This window comes from Bombina bombina, chromosome 4 (genome assembly GCF_027579735.1).
Source record: "Bombina bombina isolate aBomBom1 chromosome 4, aBomBom1.pri, whole genome shotgun sequence".
Classification (NCBI taxonomy): Eukaryota; Metazoa; Chordata; class Amphibia; order Anura; family Bombinatoridae; genus Bombina; species Bombina bombina.
Window position 1 is genome coordinate 853,789,794 of NC_069502.1, and position 18,613 is coordinate 853,808,406.

An 18,613-nucleotide genomic window follows, 5' to 3' on the forward strand; every position below is an offset into this window, starting at 1 on the left:
GGTCGAGTTATTTCGAGTTACATGAAAAGGATATGGGTGTGTCAAATAACGTGGATAATAAGTCGAGGTGTGTTGTTACGCTAGGATCATCAAAGCACTGAGTAGGGAGGGCTGTGTGTTTGTGGGAGGCAGGGGGTACCGTAACCTCTCTACTATATTATGTATCTATTTATCTATTTAAAAGAAGTAGTCTACTCCGTAGGAATGTGTGTAGTAACTAGTAAGTGTACACGTTCACTTCCGGTGACGTGTGAATAAACAGCTGTTGTAGGTTTGTGTAGCTCACAGCGCATGCAAGTCTTGCAAGAGGCCCAACCTCCTCCAAAAAGCTGTTTACAGTGGATGCTTATGGTGGGGTTACAGTGGGTGCTTATGGGGCTTATGTATGTCTATAAGCACCCACTGTAACCCCCATAAGCACCCCTTGTGTAACTTACACAAGCCCCATCAGCACCCCCTGTAAACCCCATAAGCACAACCCCCCCCCCGCACGGCAAGTCTGTGGCGTGCGATGGTTTAATTTGGTGAATGGATGTGGGCAAATCCAACGGACCGATCAGATAATGCATAGGAAAAAAACGTTACTGCATTATCTGATTGGTCCGTGAAGTCAGTGACTGTACAACCAATAGGGTCTGGTGTGATGAGTGAAGAGTAGGGCCGTGTGCGCATGCGCGGCATGGCCCATAGAATCCCGCAACCCGTTGTTATCAAATAAGTCGGCTTTAACAGCTGTTTGGAGGAGGTTGGGCCTCTTGTGCATGCGCAGTGAGCGCCACAAACCTACAACAGCTGATTACACGTCACCGGAAGTGACATGGTACACACATTCCTATGGTAGACAACTTCTTTTAGAACACCGGTGTTATGCCGAAAATGGTTCCCCCTGTTCTAAAATTAGTCTCGACTTGGGACCTGCGTCACTTCCGGTGAAGTGATATCAGCTGTTAGAAGTGTGTGGCGCTCACAGCGCATGAGGCCCAACCTCCTTAAATCAGCTGTTAAAGCTTACGCAATGGGTCGAGGAATTCTATGGCCAGTAAACTTCATTGCGCAGGATACCGCGCATGTGCACACGGTCCTACTCCTCACCCTCAGCTTAATAACATTCATCAGAGACAAGGAGCTAGCGGCACACTGGCAACACGACCCTATTGGTTGTCCAGCCAGTAACGCTTTTTTCCTATGTATTATCTATTTCCAAATTGCTCCATCACGTGCCGCCGACTTGCCGTGCCCGCCTCGCGACATTGAGCCGACTTACTGGGGGGGCGCTGTGGCTGATGCGGGTTACAGGGAGGGGTGCGCTGATACTTATGTGGGTTGGGGGGGGGGGCCTGATGGTGGTTATAAGCACCCCCTGTGTAACCTACATAAGCCCCATCAGCTCTCGCTGTAACCCCCCCAATAAGCACCCCCTTTAACCACCGCCTGTAACCACCATCAGAACCCCCCGTAACCCACATACTGTAAGTCCCAGCATACCCCTTCTCTCTCTATTTTTTTTTTCTCTCTCTCTCTTTCTTTGTCTCTTTCCCTCTCTCTTTTTCTCTCTCTTTCTCTACCTCTCTTTTTCTCTTTCTTTCTCTCTCATTCCCTCTCTCATTCTTTCTCTATTTATTTCTCTCTTTTTTCTCTCTCTCTATATTTCTCTTTCAATCTCTCTCTTTCTCTCCTCATTCTTTTTTCTCTCTCTTTTTTCTTTCTCTCTCTTTCTCTCGCTCTCTTTGTTTCTTTCTCTTTTTTTCCTCTCTCTTTCTCTAAATTTCTTTCTCTTTTTTCTCTCTTTCTCTCATTCTTTCTCTCGTTTTTTTCTCTTTATTTTTTTCTTCTCTCTTTCTCTCCATCTCTTTCTTTCTCTTTGTTTCTCTCTCCTTGTATTTTTCTCTCTTTCTCTATCCTTTTCTCTCTTTCTATCTCTCTTTTTATTTCATTCTTTCTCTTTTTTCTCTCTTTCTCTCCATCTCTATTTATTTCTCTCTTTCTCTCTTTTTATGTTTCCCTTTCTCTAATTTTTTCTCTCTTTCTATTTATCTCTTTCTCTCTTTTTCTCTCTTTATTTTTATTTCTTTGTCTCTCGCTTTCTCTCTTTTTTTCTCTCTCTTTTTCTCTATCCTTTTCTCTCTTTCTCTCTCTTTTTTTCTCTTTCTCCAGCTCTCTTTCTCCCTTTCTTTATTTCTCTCTCTTTCTCTATCTTTTATCTCTCTCTATTTTTTTCTCTCGCTTTCTCTCTCTATGTCTTTCTCTTTCTTTATTCCTCTTTATTCTCTCTTTATCTTTCTTTCTCTTTTTATATTTTTCTCTTTCTTTCTCTCTCTTTCTCTTTCGGTCTTTCTCTCTTTCCTTCTCTCTTTTTCTTTCTCTCTCTCTATCTCTCTCTTTCTCTCTATTTCTTTGTTTCTCTCTCTTTGTTTTTCTCTCTTTCTCTATCCTTTTTTTCTTTCTTTCTCTCTCTCTCTCTCTTTATTTCATTCTCTCTCTCTCTTTTTTTTCTCTCTCTCTCCATTTCTCTTTCTCAATTTATTTATTTCTCTCTCTTTCTCTTTTTTTCTCTCTTTCTTTCTCGCTCTCTTTATTTATCTCTTTCTCTTTTTGTATTTCTCTTTATTTTTCTCTCGCGCTTTCTCTTTTTTTCTTTCTTTCTCTTTTTTCTCTCTCTCTCCCTGTCTCTCTTTTTCTGTCTTTGTTTCTCTCTCTTTTTATATTTCTCTCTCTTTCTCTATCTTTTTCTCTCTTTCTTTCTCTTTTTTCTCTCGCCATCTCTTTCTTTCTCTCTCGTTGTTTCTCTTTTTCTTTCTCTCTCTCTCTCTTTTTTATATTTTTCTCTTTCTTTCTTTCTTTCTCTCTATTTATTTGTTTTTCTCTCTTTTAATTTTTATCTCTTTCTCTATCCTTTTCTCTCTTTCTTCCTCTCTCTTTAATTCTTTCTTTTTCTTTCTTTCTCTCTCAATCTCTCTTTCTCTATTTACTTCTCTCTTTCTTTTTCTCTCTTTCTCTCTTTCTTTCTTTCTCTCTTTTTATGTTTCTCTCTCGTTCTCTCTCTTTCACTCTTTTTTCTCTATTTTTCTTTCTCTCTTTCTCTCTCTCGTTGTTTCTCTCTCTCTTTTTCTTTCTCTCTCTCTCCCTCCATCTCTCTTTCTTTCTCTCTCTTTCTTTGGGGCCTATCTATCAAGCTCCGAAAGGAGCTTGACGGCCCGTGTTTCTGGCGAGTCTTCAGACTCGCCAGAAACAGCAGTTATGAAGCAGCGGTCACAAAGACCGCTGCTCCATAACCTGTCCGCCTGCTCTGAGCAGGCGGACAGACATCGCCAGAAATCAACCCGATCGAGTACGATCAGGTTGATTGACACCTCCCTGGCCGCGATTCTGCAGGGGGCGGCGTATTGCTCTCCGTATTCAGCGAGGTCTGGCGGACCTGATCCGCACTGTCGGATCAGGTCCGCCAGACTTTGATAAATAGAGGCCTTTATCTCTCTTTTTTTTCTCTCTTTCCTTCTTTCTCTTTTTATTTTCTCTCTCTCTCTTTTGCTCTCTTTCTTTCTATCTCTCTTTCTTTCTCTCTTTTTTATCTCTCTATTTTTCTTTCTCTTTTTTCTCTCTGTATTTTTTTCTTTCTTTTTCTCTCACTTTCTCTTTCTTTTTCTCTCCTTTTCTCTCTTTTTCTTTCTCTCATTCTTCCTCTCTCTTTTTTATTTTTCTCTTTCTATTTCTCTCTTTCTTTCTCTCTTTTTCTCTCTCTCTCCATCTCTCTTTCTCTCTCTCTCTTTTCTCTCACTCTTTCTCTCTTTTTTATATTTTTCTCATTCTTTATTTATTTATTTCTCTCTTTTTTCTCTCTCTCTTTTCTCTCATTTTTTCTCTCTTTCTTTCTCTCCTTTTTTCTTTCTCTTTCTTTCTGTCTTTCTATCTATCTTTCTCTCTCTCTCTCTCTCTCTCTATTTCTCTCCTCTTTCTTTCTCTTTCTTCCTCTCTCTCTTTCTCTCTATCTCTCTCTATTTATTTCTCTCTTTCTCTATTTTTTTCTCTCTTTATCTGTCTCTTTATTTCTCTCTCTCTTTGTCTCTCTATATTTCTTTCTCTTTCTTTCTCTCTTTTTATTTTTCTCTCTCGTTCTCTCTCTTTTTTCTCTCTTTTTTTATCTATCTCTCTTTTTCTTTCTCTCTCCATCTCTCTTTCTCTCTCTTTCTTTGTTTCTCTCTCTTTTCTTTTTCTCTCTTTCTCTATCTTTTCTCCCTCTCTTTTTATTTTTCTCTCTTTCTCTCTCTTTCTTTCTCTCCTTCTCTCTCTCTCTCTGCCTCTCTTTGTCTCTTTTTTCTATCTCTCTCCATCTCTCATGCTCTCTTTCTCTCTTTGTTTCTCTCTCTTTTTATTTTTATCTATCTTTTCCTCTCTTTCTTTCTCTCTTTCTCTGTCTCTTATTTCTCTCTCTCTTTGTCTCTCTATCTTTCTTTCTCTCTTTCTTTCTCTCTTTATTTTTCTCTATCTATCTCTCCTTTTCTCTTTCTCTCTCAATCTCTCTTTCTCTCTGTTTCTTTGTTTCTCTCTCTTTTCTTTTCCTCTCTCGCTTTCTCTCTCTTTTCTCTCTCTCTTTATTTTTATCTATTTTTCTCTTTTTTTCTTTCTCTCTCTCTTTGTTTCTTCTTTTTTCTCTCTCTCCATCTCTCGTTCTCTCTTTCTTTCTCTCTTTCTTTGTTTCTCACTCTTTTTATTTTTCTTTCTATCTTTTTCTCTCTCTTTATCTTTTTTTAATTCTCTCTCTCTCTTTGTCACTCTATCTTTCTCTCTTTCTTTCTTTCTCTCTCTTTATCTTTTTTTCTCTCTTTTTTCTCTATCTCTCTCTCTCTTTTTCTTTCTCTTTCTCTCTCCATGGCCTCTAGTTTTGAAGGTCTGTCGAACCTGATCCGACAGTGCGGATCAGGTCTGACAGACCTCGCTGAAACATGGGGCATCAAGCTCCATTCGGAGCTTGATACATATGCCCCCATTTCTCTTTCTTTATTTCTCTCTCTTCTTTTTCTCTCTTTCTCTCACTCTCTCTCTCCATCGCTCTTCTTTCTCTATTTCTTTCTCTCTCTTTTTTCCTCTCTCTCTTTTTCCCTCTTTCTTTCTCTCTTAATTTCTCTTTCTCTTTTTTTCTTTGTCTCTCTTTATTTCTCTTTATCTCTCTCTTTCTCTCCTTTCTCTTTCTCTTTGTCTCTCTTTTCTCTCTCTTTCTTTCTCTCTCTTTCTCTTTTTTCTCTATATCTCTCTCTTTTTCTTTCTCTCTCTTTTCTTTTTCTCTCTCTCTCTATATTTTTCTCTCTCTCTTTCTCTCTCCCCCATCTCTCTTTTCTCTCTCTCTCTTTTTCGCTCTCTCTTAATTTCTCTCTTTCTTTCTTTCTTTCTTTTTTTTCTTTCTCTTTCTCTGTTTCTCTCTTTCTTTTTCTCTTTCTTTCTCTTTCTTTCTTTCTTTCTTTCTTTCTTTCTCTCTTTCTTTCACTCTTTCTCTCCTTCTTTCTCTCTCTTTCTCTCTTTGTTTCTCTTTTTATTTTTCTCTTTCTCTCTCTTTCTCTGTCTCTTTATTTCTCTCTTTCTCTCTCTTTCTTTGTTTCTCTCTTTTTCTTTTTCTCTCGCTCTATCTTTTTCTCTCTTTTTTCCCCTCTCTTGCTTTTTTCTCTTTCTTTCTTTCTCTTTTTATTTTCTCCCTCTTTCTCTTTTTTTCTCTCTCTCTTTCTCTCTTTATTTCTCTCTTTTTTTTCTCTCTTTCTCATTTTTCTATTTCTTTCTCTCTCCATTTTTCTCTTTCTTTCTATCTTTCTCTCTCTCTTTATCTCTCTATTTTCCTCTATCTCCTTCTCTATCTACTTTTCTCACTCTCTCTTTTTTCTCTTTTTTCTCTCTCTTTCTTTCTATCTGTCTTTCTTTATATCTTTCTCTCTCTCTCTCTCTTTCTTTCTCTCTATTTCTCTCCTTTTTCTATCTCTTTCTTCCTCTCTCTCTTTCTCTATTTATCTCTCTTTTTCTTTCTCTTGATCTGTCTCTTTATTTCTCTCTTTGTCTCTCTATCTTTCTTTCTCTCTCTTTCTCTTTCTTTCTCTTTTCTCTCTATTTTCTCTCTTTTTTATCTACCTCTTTCTTTCTCTTTCTTTGTTTCTCTTTTCTTTTTCTCTCTCTCTTTCTCTATCTTTTCTCTCTTCTTTCTCTATTTCTTTCTCTCTCTTTTTCTCTCTCTTTTTCTCTCTCTTTTTCTCTCACTTTCTCTCTCTCTCTCTTTCTCTCTTAATTTCTCTCTTTTCTCTTTTTTTTTCTCTCTCTCTTTCTTTCTCTCTCTCTTTCTTTCTCTCCTTCTTTATCTCTCTTTGGGGCCTATCTATCAAGCTCCGTATGGAGCCGTTGCTTCATAACCCTGTCCGCATGCTCTGATGAGGCGGACAGGAATCGCCGGAATTCAACCCGATCGAGTACGATCGGGTTGATTGACACCCCCCTGCTGGCAGCCGGTTGGCCGCAAGTCTGCAGGGGGTGGCGTTGCACCAGCAGCTCACAAGAGCTGCTGGTGCAATGCTGAAAACGGAGAGCGTATTCCTCTCCACTTTCAGCGATGTCTGTCGGACCTGATCCACGCTGTCAGATCAAGTCCAACAGACATATGATAAATAGGCCTCTTTGTCTCTCTTTTTTCTCTCTCTCCATCTCTCGTTCTCTCTTTTTTTTCTCTTTCTTTCTCTCTTTCTTTCTCTCTCTTTATCTGTCTCTTTATTTCTCTCTCTCTGGGGCCTATCTATCAAGCTCCGAATGGAGCTTGATGCCCCGTGTTTCTGGTGAGCCTGCAGGCTCGCCAGAAACAGCAGTTATGAAGCAGCGGTCTCTTTCTTTCTCTCTCTCTTTATTTCTCTCTCTTTCTCTCTTTCTTTCTCTTTTTATTTTTCTCTCACTATCTCTCTCTTTCGTTCTCTATTTTTCTCTCTCTCTCTCTCTTTTTCTTTCTCTTTCTCTCTCCATCTCTCTTTCTTTCTCTCTCTTTGTTTCTCTCTCTCTTTCTCTCTTTTTTCCCCTCTCTCTCTTTTTTTCTCTTTCTCTCTCTTTTTATTTTCTCTTTTTCTCTCTCTCTTTATTTCTCTCTTCTGCTCTCTTCCTCTCTCTCTCTCTCTCTCTCTCTCTCTCTTCTCATTAAGTTCTACAACAGCTGCCAGTGTGCATGCGCGCAGCACTGTCAGGCGCACATTACAGTGAATGTAACAAGCAGGTTTGTGATTGGTATTGTGCCGTAAGTTTTTTTTTTTTAAATCTCTAAGTATCTAATGGGATTTATGTATAATTCTTCCCTTTCTAACTAAGTCTTGTATTTCACCGGTTTCCACCCGAATGTGTAGCACCGGATCCAAAGCTTGTATGTTCAAAGCGCAAAAAAAAATCCCGGCAGCGTTCTGCTGCTAGTCTCTATTCGGCGTCCTTAGTCACCAACATCGGAAACACGTGACCACGTTGTATGATCCCGGAAGTGCGTCACCGCGACCAAACTTTTTCAAGGAGGATTTGGGAGATGTGGATGCCAGCCCTTCATTGCCGATTTCCCTTTATAGCGTCCATAGATGATAAATGGCCAATCGCCATACCAGATTCTCATCCCATGGTGTATGTTATACTCCATTGTTACGATGTGTTACCATAGCAACATGTGACTAGTCAATCTGGATATCAAATTGATAGTGATAAGCTCTATATCACCTAATACAAACATACACTGAATTTAAAACACAAAAAAATCTGTAACGAGATAATAAAACTAGTAAGAATGCATATTAACACACATTAACAAATATACAATTAAAGAATTTATACTATAATCGCGTTTGTAATGCACCCGTTGGTATCGTTAGTTGCGCACGCATCCTCAAAGGAATGTTGGCTGTGCGAGGCAGCCAAAAGAATCCACCTGGATGCAAACGCCCGCACGAAATAACGAAAAAACACGTAACCGCCCGCACAAAATTAAAAAACCTAATCCGCCGCAGGAAATAACAAAAAAAAGTAACAGCCCACACGAAATAATAAAACCTAACCGCCCGCACAAAGTATAACAAAAAAAAATTAGCGACCGCAATAAATATTAACACCTAAACCGCCAAACCCCACATCTCAAAATAATAAATTAATTAACCCCTAATCCACAAATTAAACAACGCAAATATCATTAATATATTAACCCCTAAACCGCCAAACCCCACATCGCAATAAAACGAATGAACCTATTAACCCCTAAACCGCCAAACTCCCACATTGCAATAAACTTAATTAACCTATTAACTCCTAAACCGGCCCCCCCACCACAACGCAAATAACTAATTTAATTACTAAGCCCCCTAACCTAACACCCCCTAAATTAACCCCAATTACATAAAATACTAAGTTACAATTAAAATAAAAAATACTAAAATTAATTTAAAAATAAAACTTAACATTAAATTACAAAACATTAATCTAAAATTGCAAAAAATAAAAAAAGTCTAAAATTACAGAAAAAAATAAACAAAATTATCAAAAATAAAAAAACATTCAATCTAATCCAATACCCCTATGAAAATAAAAAAGCCCCCCAAAATAAAAACACCCCCTAATCTAAACTAAACTACCAATAGCCCTTAAAAGGGCCTTTTGTAGGGCATTGCCCTAAGTTAAACAGTTTTTTACATAAAAAATTACTAAGTTCCCCCAACAGTAAACCCCCCCCACCCAACCAACCCCCCAAAATAAAAAAAACCTAACACTTAAAAAAACTAAACTACCCATTGTTCCTAAAGGGGCATCTGTACGAGCATTGCCCTTAAAAGGGCATTCAGCTCTTTTACTGCCCTTAAAAGGGCATTCAGCTCTTTACAGCCCCAAAAACCCTAATCTAAAAAAAAAAAAGCCACCCTAAAAAGTAAAAAGAAAGCCTAACACTAAGCCCCAAATAGGTACTCACCGTTCCTGAAGTCCTGCGGAGAAGGTCTTCTTCCAGGTGGCTCCATCATCTTCTATCTTCATCCGGAGCGAAGGCGGTGCGGAGCGGTCTTCCCCAATGCGGCGATCCTCTGCGGCGGCACAGAGACTCCTCTTTATGCAATCGTCTGCCGCACACTGAAGATTGAATGCAAGGTACCCCATTTATATTGGGGCACCTTGCATTCCTATTGGCTGAAATTTTGAAATCAGCCAATAGGATGAGAGCTACTGAAATCTTTTTTTTAGTAGCTCTAATCCTATTGGCTGATTTCAAAATTTCAGTCAATAGGAATGCAATGTACACCAAAATGAATGTGGTACCTTGTATTCAATCTTCAGTGTATGATGGACATCAGAGAAAGAGGAGCCTCCACGCTGCTGAGGATAGCCACCGCTGAGGACCGCCGCTCCGGATTCGTGCATCAAGGAAGCCAACTCTGCACCTCCGCTCCGTGCTGCCTTCACTCTGGATGAAGATAGAAGATGATGGAGCCGCCTGGAAGAAGACCTCCGCCGGACTTCAGGAATGGTGAGTACCTATTTAGGACTTTGTTTTAGGCTTTTTTTTTAGATTAGGGTTTTTTGGGTTGTAAAAGAGCTGGTTGCCCTTTTAAGGGCAGGAAAATTGCTGAATGCTCTTTTAAGGGCAATGCCCATACAAATGCCCCTTTAGGGGCAATGGGTAGTTTAGGTTTTTTTTATTTTGGGGGGTTTGGTGGGTGGGGGGTTTACTGTTAGGGGGTAATTGGTAATTTTGTAGGTAAAAGAGCTGTTTAACTTAGGACAATGCCCTACAAAATCCCTTTTAAGTGCTATTGGTAGTTTAATATTAGATTAGGGGGTATTTTTATTTTGGGGGGATTTTTTATTTTTATAGGGGTATTAGTTTAGGTTTAAATTTGTTATTTTGGATAGCTTTGTTTATTTTTTTCTGTGATTTTACATTTTTTATAATTTTAAGCTTTTGGGTTTGTAGTTCTTTTAAATAGACTGCCCTCTGGGCAGGCTTATCGCCTAATAAATACAAAACAACGATTGAGAAATAACACTCTGAAAAACATTTGCAATTCTTTTAAAATGAATCATCTACATGAATGCCTGAATATCTTCAGTATTTATAGATATTCAGGCATTCATGTAGAATTTTAATTTTAAAAGAATTGCAAATGTTTTTCAGAGTGTTATTTCTCAATCATAGTTAGGTATTTATTCTTTAATTGTACATTTGTTAATGTGTGTTAATATGAATTCTTACTGGTTTTATTATCTCGTTGCAGATTTTTTAAAGCACTATAGATTCAGCTAAAGACGCTCCTCCACCGAAGCAGCAACCAATGATGTATATTTGTGGAGGTGAAAAATAATACTTTATTATTTACAAGTTAATTAATAAAACACATTATGGGGACATCTAATTATGTTATAGGCACAAAATAAAAACATAATTTATGTAAGAATTTACCTGATAAATTAATTTCTTTCATATTGGCAAGAGTCCATGAGCTAGTGACATATGGGATATACAATCCTACCAGGAGGGGCAAAGTTTCCCAAACCTCAAAATGCCTATAAATACACCCCCACCACACCCACAATTCAGTTTAACGAATAGCCAAGAAGTGGGGTGATAAGAAAGGAGCAAAAAGCATCAACAAGGAATTGGAATAATTGTGCTTTATACAAAAAAATCATAACCACCATAAAAAGGGTGGGTCTCATGGACTCTTACCAATATGAAAGAAATGAATTTATCAGGTAAATTCTTACATAAATTATGTTTTCTTTCATGTAATTGGCAAGAGTCCATGAGCTAGTGACGTATGGGATAGCAAATACCCAAGATGTGGAACTCCACGCAAGAGTTACTAGAAAGGGAGGGATAAAAATAAAGACAGCCAATTCCGCTGAAAAATTAATCCACAACCCAAATCAAAAGTTTTAATCTTTATAATGAAAAAAAATGAAATTATAAGCAGAAGAATCAAACTGAAACAGCTGCCTGAAGTACTTTTCTACCAAAAACTGTTTCTGAAGAAGAGAAAACATCAAAATGGTAGAATTTAGTAAAAGTATGCAAAGAAGATCAAGTTGCTTCTTTGCAAATCTGATCAACAGAAGCTTCATTCTTAAAAGCCCAGGAAGTGGAAACTGACCTAGTAGAATGAGCCGTAATCCTCTGAGGCGGGGATTTAACTGACTCCAAATAAGCATGATGAATCAAAAGCTTTAACCAAGATGCCAAAGAAATGGCAGAAGCCTTCTGACCTTTCCTAGAACCAGAAAAGATAACAAATAGACTAGAAGTCTTCCTAAAATCTTTAGTAACTTCAACATAATCTTTCAAAGCATCCAAAGAATGTAAAGATCTCTCCAGAGAATTCTTAGGATTAGGACACAAAGAAGGGACAACAATTTCTCTACTAATGTTTTAATTTAAACGAAGTCCGCAAAACCGCCTTATCCTGATGAAAAATCAGAAAAGGAGACTCACAAGAAAGAGCAGATAATTCAGAAACTCTTCTAGCAGAAGAGATGGCCAAAAGTAACAATACTTTCCAAGAAAGTAATTTAATGTCCAGAAAATGCATAGGCTCAAAACGGAGGAGCCTGTAAAGCCTTCAAAACCAAATTAAGACTCCAAGGAGGAGAGATTGATTTAATGACAAGCTTGATACGAACCAAAGCCTGAACAAAACAATGAATATCAGGAAGATTAGCAATTTTTCTGTGGAACAGAACAAAAAGAGCAGAGATTTGTCATTTCAAGGAACTTGCAGACAAACCCTTATCTAAACCATGCTGAAGAAACTTTAAAATTCTAGGAATTCTAAAAGAATGCCAAGAGAATTTATGAGAAGAGCACCATGAAATGTAAGTCTTCCAAACTCGATAATAAATCTTTCTAGACACAGATTTACTAGCCTGCAACATAGTATTAATCACTGAGTCAGAGAAACCTCTATGACTAAGCAATAAGCGTTCAGTCTCCATACCTTCAAATTTAATGATTTAAGATCCTGATGGAAAAACGGGCCTTGAGATAGAAGGTTTGGCCTTAACGGAAGTGGCCAAGGTTGGCAACTGGACATCCGAATAAGCTCCGCATACCAAAACCTGTGTGGCCATGCTGCAGCCACCAGCAGTACAAATGAACACTCCATTATGATTTTGGAAATCACTCTTGGAAGAAGAACTAGAGGCGGAAAAATATAAGCAGGTTGATAATTCCATGGAAGTGTCAACGCATCCACTGCTTCCGCCTGATGATCCCTGGACAGATACCTGGAAAGTTTCCTGTTTAGATGAGAACCCATCTATTTCTGGAAGCCCCCACATCTGAACAATCTGAAAAAACACATCTGGGTGAAGAGACCACTCTCCCGGATGTAAAGTCTGACGACTGAGATAATCCGCTTCCTAATTGTCTATACCTGCGATATGGACCGCAGAAATTAGACAGGAGCTGGATTCCGCACAAGCAAGTATCCGAGATACTTCTTTCATAGCTTGAGGACTGTGAGTCCCACCCTGATGATTGACATACGCCACGGTTGTGACATTGTCTGTCTGAAAACAAATGAACGGTTCTCTATTCAGTAGAGGCCAAAACTGAAGAGCTCTGAGAATCGCACGGAGTTCCAAAATATTGATTGGTAATCTTGCCTCTTGAGATTTCCGAACCCCCTGCGTGGCAGAGATCCCCAGACAGCTCCCCAACCTGAAAAACTCGCATCTGTTGTGATCACAGTCCAGGTTGGCCGAACAAAAGAGGCCCCTTGAACTAAACAATGGTGATCTAACCACCAAGTCAGAGATAGTCGAACATTGGGATTTAAGGATATTAATTGTGATATCTTTGTATAATCCCTGCACCATTGGTTCAGCATACAAAGCTGAAGAGGTCTCATGTGAAAACGAGCAAAGGGGATCGCGTCCGATGCTGCAGTCATAAGACCTAAAACCTCCATGCACATAGCTACTGAAGGGAATGAGTGAAACTGAAGGTTCCGACAAGCTGCAACCAATTTCAGATGTCTCTTGTCTGTTAGAGACAAAGTCATGGATACTGAATCTATTTGGAAACCTAAAAAGGTTACCCTTGTCTGAGGAATCAAAGAACTCTTTGGTAAATTGATCCTCCAACCATGCCTTTGAAGAAACAACACTAGTTGATTTGTGTGAGATTCTGCAGAACGTAAAGACTGAGCAAGTATCAAGATATCGTCCAAATAAGGAAACACCGCAATACCCCGCTCTCTGATTACAGAGAGTAGGGCACCGAGAACCTTTGAAAAGATCCTTGGAGCTGTCGCTAAGCCAAAAGGAAGAGCAACAAATTGGTAATGCTTGTCTAGAAAAGAGAATCTCAGGAACTGATAGTGATCTGGATGAATTGGAATATGAAGATATGCATCCTGTAATTCTATTGTGGACATATAATGCCCTTGCTGAACAAAAGGCAGAATAGTCCTTATAGTCACCATTTTGAATGTTGGTATTCTTACATAACAATTCAAAAAATTTAGATCCAGAACCGGTCTGAAAGAATTCTCCTTCTTTGGGACAATGAACAGATTTGAATAAAACCCCAGACCCCGTTCCTGAGAAGGAACTGGCACAATTACCCCAGATAACTCCAGGTCTGAAACACACTTCAGGAAAGCCTGAGCTTTTTCTGGGTTAACTGGAATGCGTGAGAGAAAGAAACTTATCACAGGCGGTCTTACTTTGAAACCTATTCTGTACCCCTGAGAGACAATGTTCTGAATCCAATGATTTTGGACTGAATTGATCCAAACATCCTTGAAAAATCTTAGTCTGCCCCCTACCAGCTGAGTTGCAATTAGGGCCGCACCTTCATGCGGACTTGGGGGCTGATTTAGATCTTTTAAATGGCTTGGATTTATTCCAGACTGAAGAAGGCTTCCAATTGGAAACCGTTCCTTTAGGGGAAGGATCAGGTTTCTGTTCCTTATTTTGTCGAAAGGAACGAAAACGATTAGTAGCCTTAAATTTACCCTTAGATTTTTTTATCCTGAGGCAAAAAAGCTCCCTTCCCCCCAGTGACAGTTGAAATAATTGAATCCAACTGAGAACCAAATAATTTATTACCTTGGAAAGAGAGAGATAGCAACGTTGATTTAGAAGTCATATCAGCATTCCAAGATTTAAGCCATAAAGCTCTTCTAGCTAATATAGCTAAAGACATATATCTAACATCATTTCTAATGATATCAAAACTGACATCACAAATGAAATTATTAGCATGTTGAATTAACTTAACAATGCTATACACATTATGATCTGGTACTTGTTGCGCTAAGGTTTCCAACCAAAAAGTTGAAGCAGCTGCAACATCAGCCAAAGAAATAGCAGGCCTAAGAATATGACCTGAACATAAATAAGCCTTCCTTAGATAAGATTCAAGTTTCCTATATAAAGGATCTTTAAAAGAAGTACTATCTCCCGTAGGAATAGTAGTACGCTTTGCAAGAGTAAAGATTGCCCCATCAACTTTGGGGATCTTTTCCCAAAACTCCAATCTATCAGTCGGCAAAGGATACAATTTCTTAAACCTTGAAGGAGTAAAAGAAGTACCCAGTCTATTCCATTCCCTAGAAATCACATCTGAAATAGCATCAGGAACTTGAAAAACCTCAGGAATAACTACATGAGGTTTAAAAAACGAATTTAAACGTTTATTAGTTTTAATATCAAGAGGACTAGTCTCCTCCATATCTAATGCAATCAACACCTCTTTTAATAAGGAACGAATATACTCCATTTTAAACAAATATGAAGATTTGTCAGTGTCAATATCTGAGGCAGAATCTTTTGAACCAGATAGATCCTCATCAGAGATAGAAAAATCAGAATGTTGTTGGTCATTTAAAAATTCATTCATCAATTTTATGAGAAGTTTTAAAAGACCTTTTATGTTTATTAGAAGGCGGTATGACAGACAAAGCCTTCTGAATGGAATTAGAAACAAATTCTCTCACATTAACAGGAATATCCTGAACATTAGATGTTGAAGGACCAGCAACAGGTAATGGACTACTACTAATGGAAATATTGTCTGAATGTAAAAGTTTGTCATGACAACTATCACAAACTACAGCCGGAGGAACAGTTACCACAAGTTTACAACAAATGCACTTAGCTTTGGTAGAACCGACATCAGGCAGCAGATTCCAGTAGTAGATTCTGAAACAGGGTTAGTTTGAGACATCTTGCAATATGTAAGAGAAAAAATAACATATAAAGCAAAATTATCAATTTCCTTATATGACAGTTTCAGGAATGGGAAAGAAATGCAAAATAAGCCTCTTGAAACCAGAAGCAAAAATAAATGAAGTCTTAAATAATGTCAAAAGTTTGGTGCCAAGTATGACGCCCACAACTGATAAAATATTTTTTGGCGCCAAAAACGTCTGCAACAAACACGAGCGTCATAGATGACGCAACTACGTGAAAAAACTCGGCGCCAACTAAGACGCCGGAAATGACGAAATAACGTCAACAAACGTAATTCTCGCGCCAAAAAAGTCTTGCGCCAAGAATGACGCAATAAATTATAGCATTTTGCGCTCCCGCGAGCTTAACAGCCCCCAATTTAGAAAAGAGAGTCAATTTGAAAACTTCAGGTAGGAATTTTTTTTTTTTATATATGCATTTCCCAAATATGAAACTGACAGTCTGCAAAAGGAAATATACTGATAAACCTGAATCATGGCAAATATAAGTACAAACATATATTTAGAACTTTAAATATAAAGTGCCAAACCATAGCTGAGTGTGTCTTAAATAAAGGAAACATACTTACCAAAAGACACTCATCTACATAAAGTAGATAGCCAAACCAGTACTGAAACGAGAATCAGCAGAGGTAATGGTATATAAGAGTATATCGTCGATCTGAAAAGGGAGGTAGGAGATGAATTTTTACGACCGATAACAGAGAACCTATGAAATAGATCCCTGTTAGGATGACCATTGTATTCAATAGGTAATACTCCCTTCACATCCCTGTCATTCACTGCACTCTGAGAGGAACCGGGCTTCAAAAAAGCTGAGAAGCGCATATCAATGTAGAAATCTAGCACAAACTTACGTCACCACCTCCATAGGAGGAAAAGTTTGTAAAACTGAATTGTGGGTGTGGTGGGGGGGTATTTATAGGCATTTTGAGGTTTGGGAAACTTTGCCCCTCCTGGTAGGATTGTATATCCCATACGTCACTAGCTCATGGACTCTTGCCAATTATGAAAGAAATGATATTAATGATAGAGTAATGTTACTCCTGCAACGCTACTTAAGACCTAAATGTAGATTGTAAAACTTACCTATCGCCTCTGCTCTCAGAACTGTTTGCATACAGCTGTATGTGTATGTTGCTTTCATTTACTATAATGGCTTGCACACTTGAGTGTTTTATTATATAGATTGAGTTTAGCTGTATGTATATAATTATAGGAATCACATTGTTCTGTTGCTTTAGAGCAGCTTATTTCATGTTGATTGTATTTATGTAATTTGACAGCATGTGTCATCTTTATTTCCAACATGGAAGCTGCTTATTGCATTTTTTAATTTTATATAGTATTCAAAATATAAAAAAAAAACAAGTAATGAACAAGTTATGTTCATAGACAGACAATGTCAGTATAGTATAACATTTTATGAACCAAACTAAAAATATTATGTTATGATGAAAATGTACAAACCTAAAAATAGAGAGATGCACTCAACTGAGACAAACCATAAGCTAGAAAAACTTCTGTGCTTGTTCACAAGGCCAGTGCCACTCAGGGTGCAGTCTCTATATTCTCTTGTTTGTATGATGAAAATGTAGACTGTATTTTTTGGTTAATGTTTACATAAATTTACATAACTTTCGTTGCAGTTAAAATGTAAAATTGAAAGCTTTACATCTTACTATACACATGTTGGGCCTGAGCTGTATCTTGACCAGACTATGCTCATCAGGATGAAATATAAAGCCAACAGGATTACCAAATTAAGATATAGTCCATACACCATTGAGATAATTTCTTGGCACTTTCTGAAAAAGATATATTTCTACGTGCTATTAAGCTGACTGTACATGATTTAACATTGATATTAATTTGCATAACAGAATGCCACACTGAAAATGTAATTAAAGCCAGAGACTCCATCAGATGCAGAGAATGTGGTTACAGAATAATGTACAAGAAAAGGACAAGAAGATGTATCATTTGTAAAAGAGATTGCTGGTTTTAACTTTGCATGTCTCTGTTTCATAATAGATATGTATTGCATTATTGTACCCAACTGGTTGACTGACATTAGCAGGGAAACTTTTTATTCAAAAGTTATTGATGAATGTTGTCTGCCTAAATGATCTACATTGTAAGCCTTGGTTCTAATTAAAAGATAAAACAATCTTAAAAGAACATAACAATAATATATTTAATGAATATGTTGTATATAGCAGGGGAAAGTTTTGGCCTTTAAACGGAATGTATGAATGCTGGAGCTGGTATTGTGCTTTCAGATATGTGAGGAGATAGGAATAGTGACACACTTAAAGGGGAGATATCAATGGCCACATGAGCTCTCTGGCTACCGTACTGCATCTTAGTAGTTAAATAATTGCTGCTGTGTTATTCTGTGTGTATTTAACCCCTTGATTCCCCAGGCCTTTATAGCAGTCAAGAGGTTGACTGCTATGTGTCTGTCAGGTAAGGGGTTAATTCATAGATATGTAATATGTACACATGAAAACTGATATCAGAATAGTATCAAAGTTTCTCTTCTGTATACTTTAAAAGCACAGTTAAATTATATGGACACTTCACAGTCCTAGAGAAAATGGGATTTAAAGGCCCCTTTATAGACGCCTTACAAAATATTTATTCTAAACCCACTGCAACTGTCAGAGCAATGGGACATCACTCTAAACTTATCAATATAAAAAAACGGCACAAGGCAGGGCTGCCCACTGTCTCCATTGTTGTTTGCTATATGTATGGAGCCCTTGGCGACTCGTGTTAGACTATCTTCTGACATACATGGACAGAGGATAAAAGACACTGACTACAAAATAACCCTCTTTGCGGACAATGTCCTACTGACATTGACCAAACCCTTGACGTCCCTAACAAACCTTTATGACATTCTCCATCTTTTTTCTGCCATATCAGGATACAAGATCAATATGGATAAGAGTGAGGCCATGGAAATCGTGTTACTGGACTACACAAAGAATATATAGAATTAAACTTTACGTTTTCTTGGGTTAAATCACATATTAAGTTTCTGGGAATAAATCTAACAAACCAATATACAAATCTATATAAAGTAAATTACCTTCCCTTATATAAAGCATTGCATAAAGATATTGCTAAATGGTAACTGCTCAACTTTTCCTGGTATGGCAGAATATCAGTAATAAAGATGAACATACTCCCAAGAATCTTGTATCTGTTTAGAACCTTGCCTATCCCAATCCCAAGACATGACTTAACAAAATTGGTCCGTTTCATCAACAATAAGAAGCGATCAAGAATTCCCTTCCACATATTCACTAAACACAGACAATTGGGAGGTACCAGGGTTCCTAACCTCTTAGATTACTATGACGCGGCTAGACTGGCCCAGACTA

General features: G+C 37.9%; 1 long non-coding RNA gene across 1 annotated transcript; it reads left to right on the forward strand.

The window, feature by feature from the left end:
- The first annotated feature begins 29 nt into the window (after positions 1-29).
- On the forward strand, positions 30-16,972 carry LOC128655653 (uncharacterized). The gene is made up of 3 exons (XR_008401868.1): positions 30-67; positions 10,242-10,317; positions 16,871-16,972. It is a non-coding gene; the product is annotated as an uncharacterized LOC128655653 (long non-coding RNA).
- Positions 16,973-18,613: the final 1,641 nt, after the last annotated feature.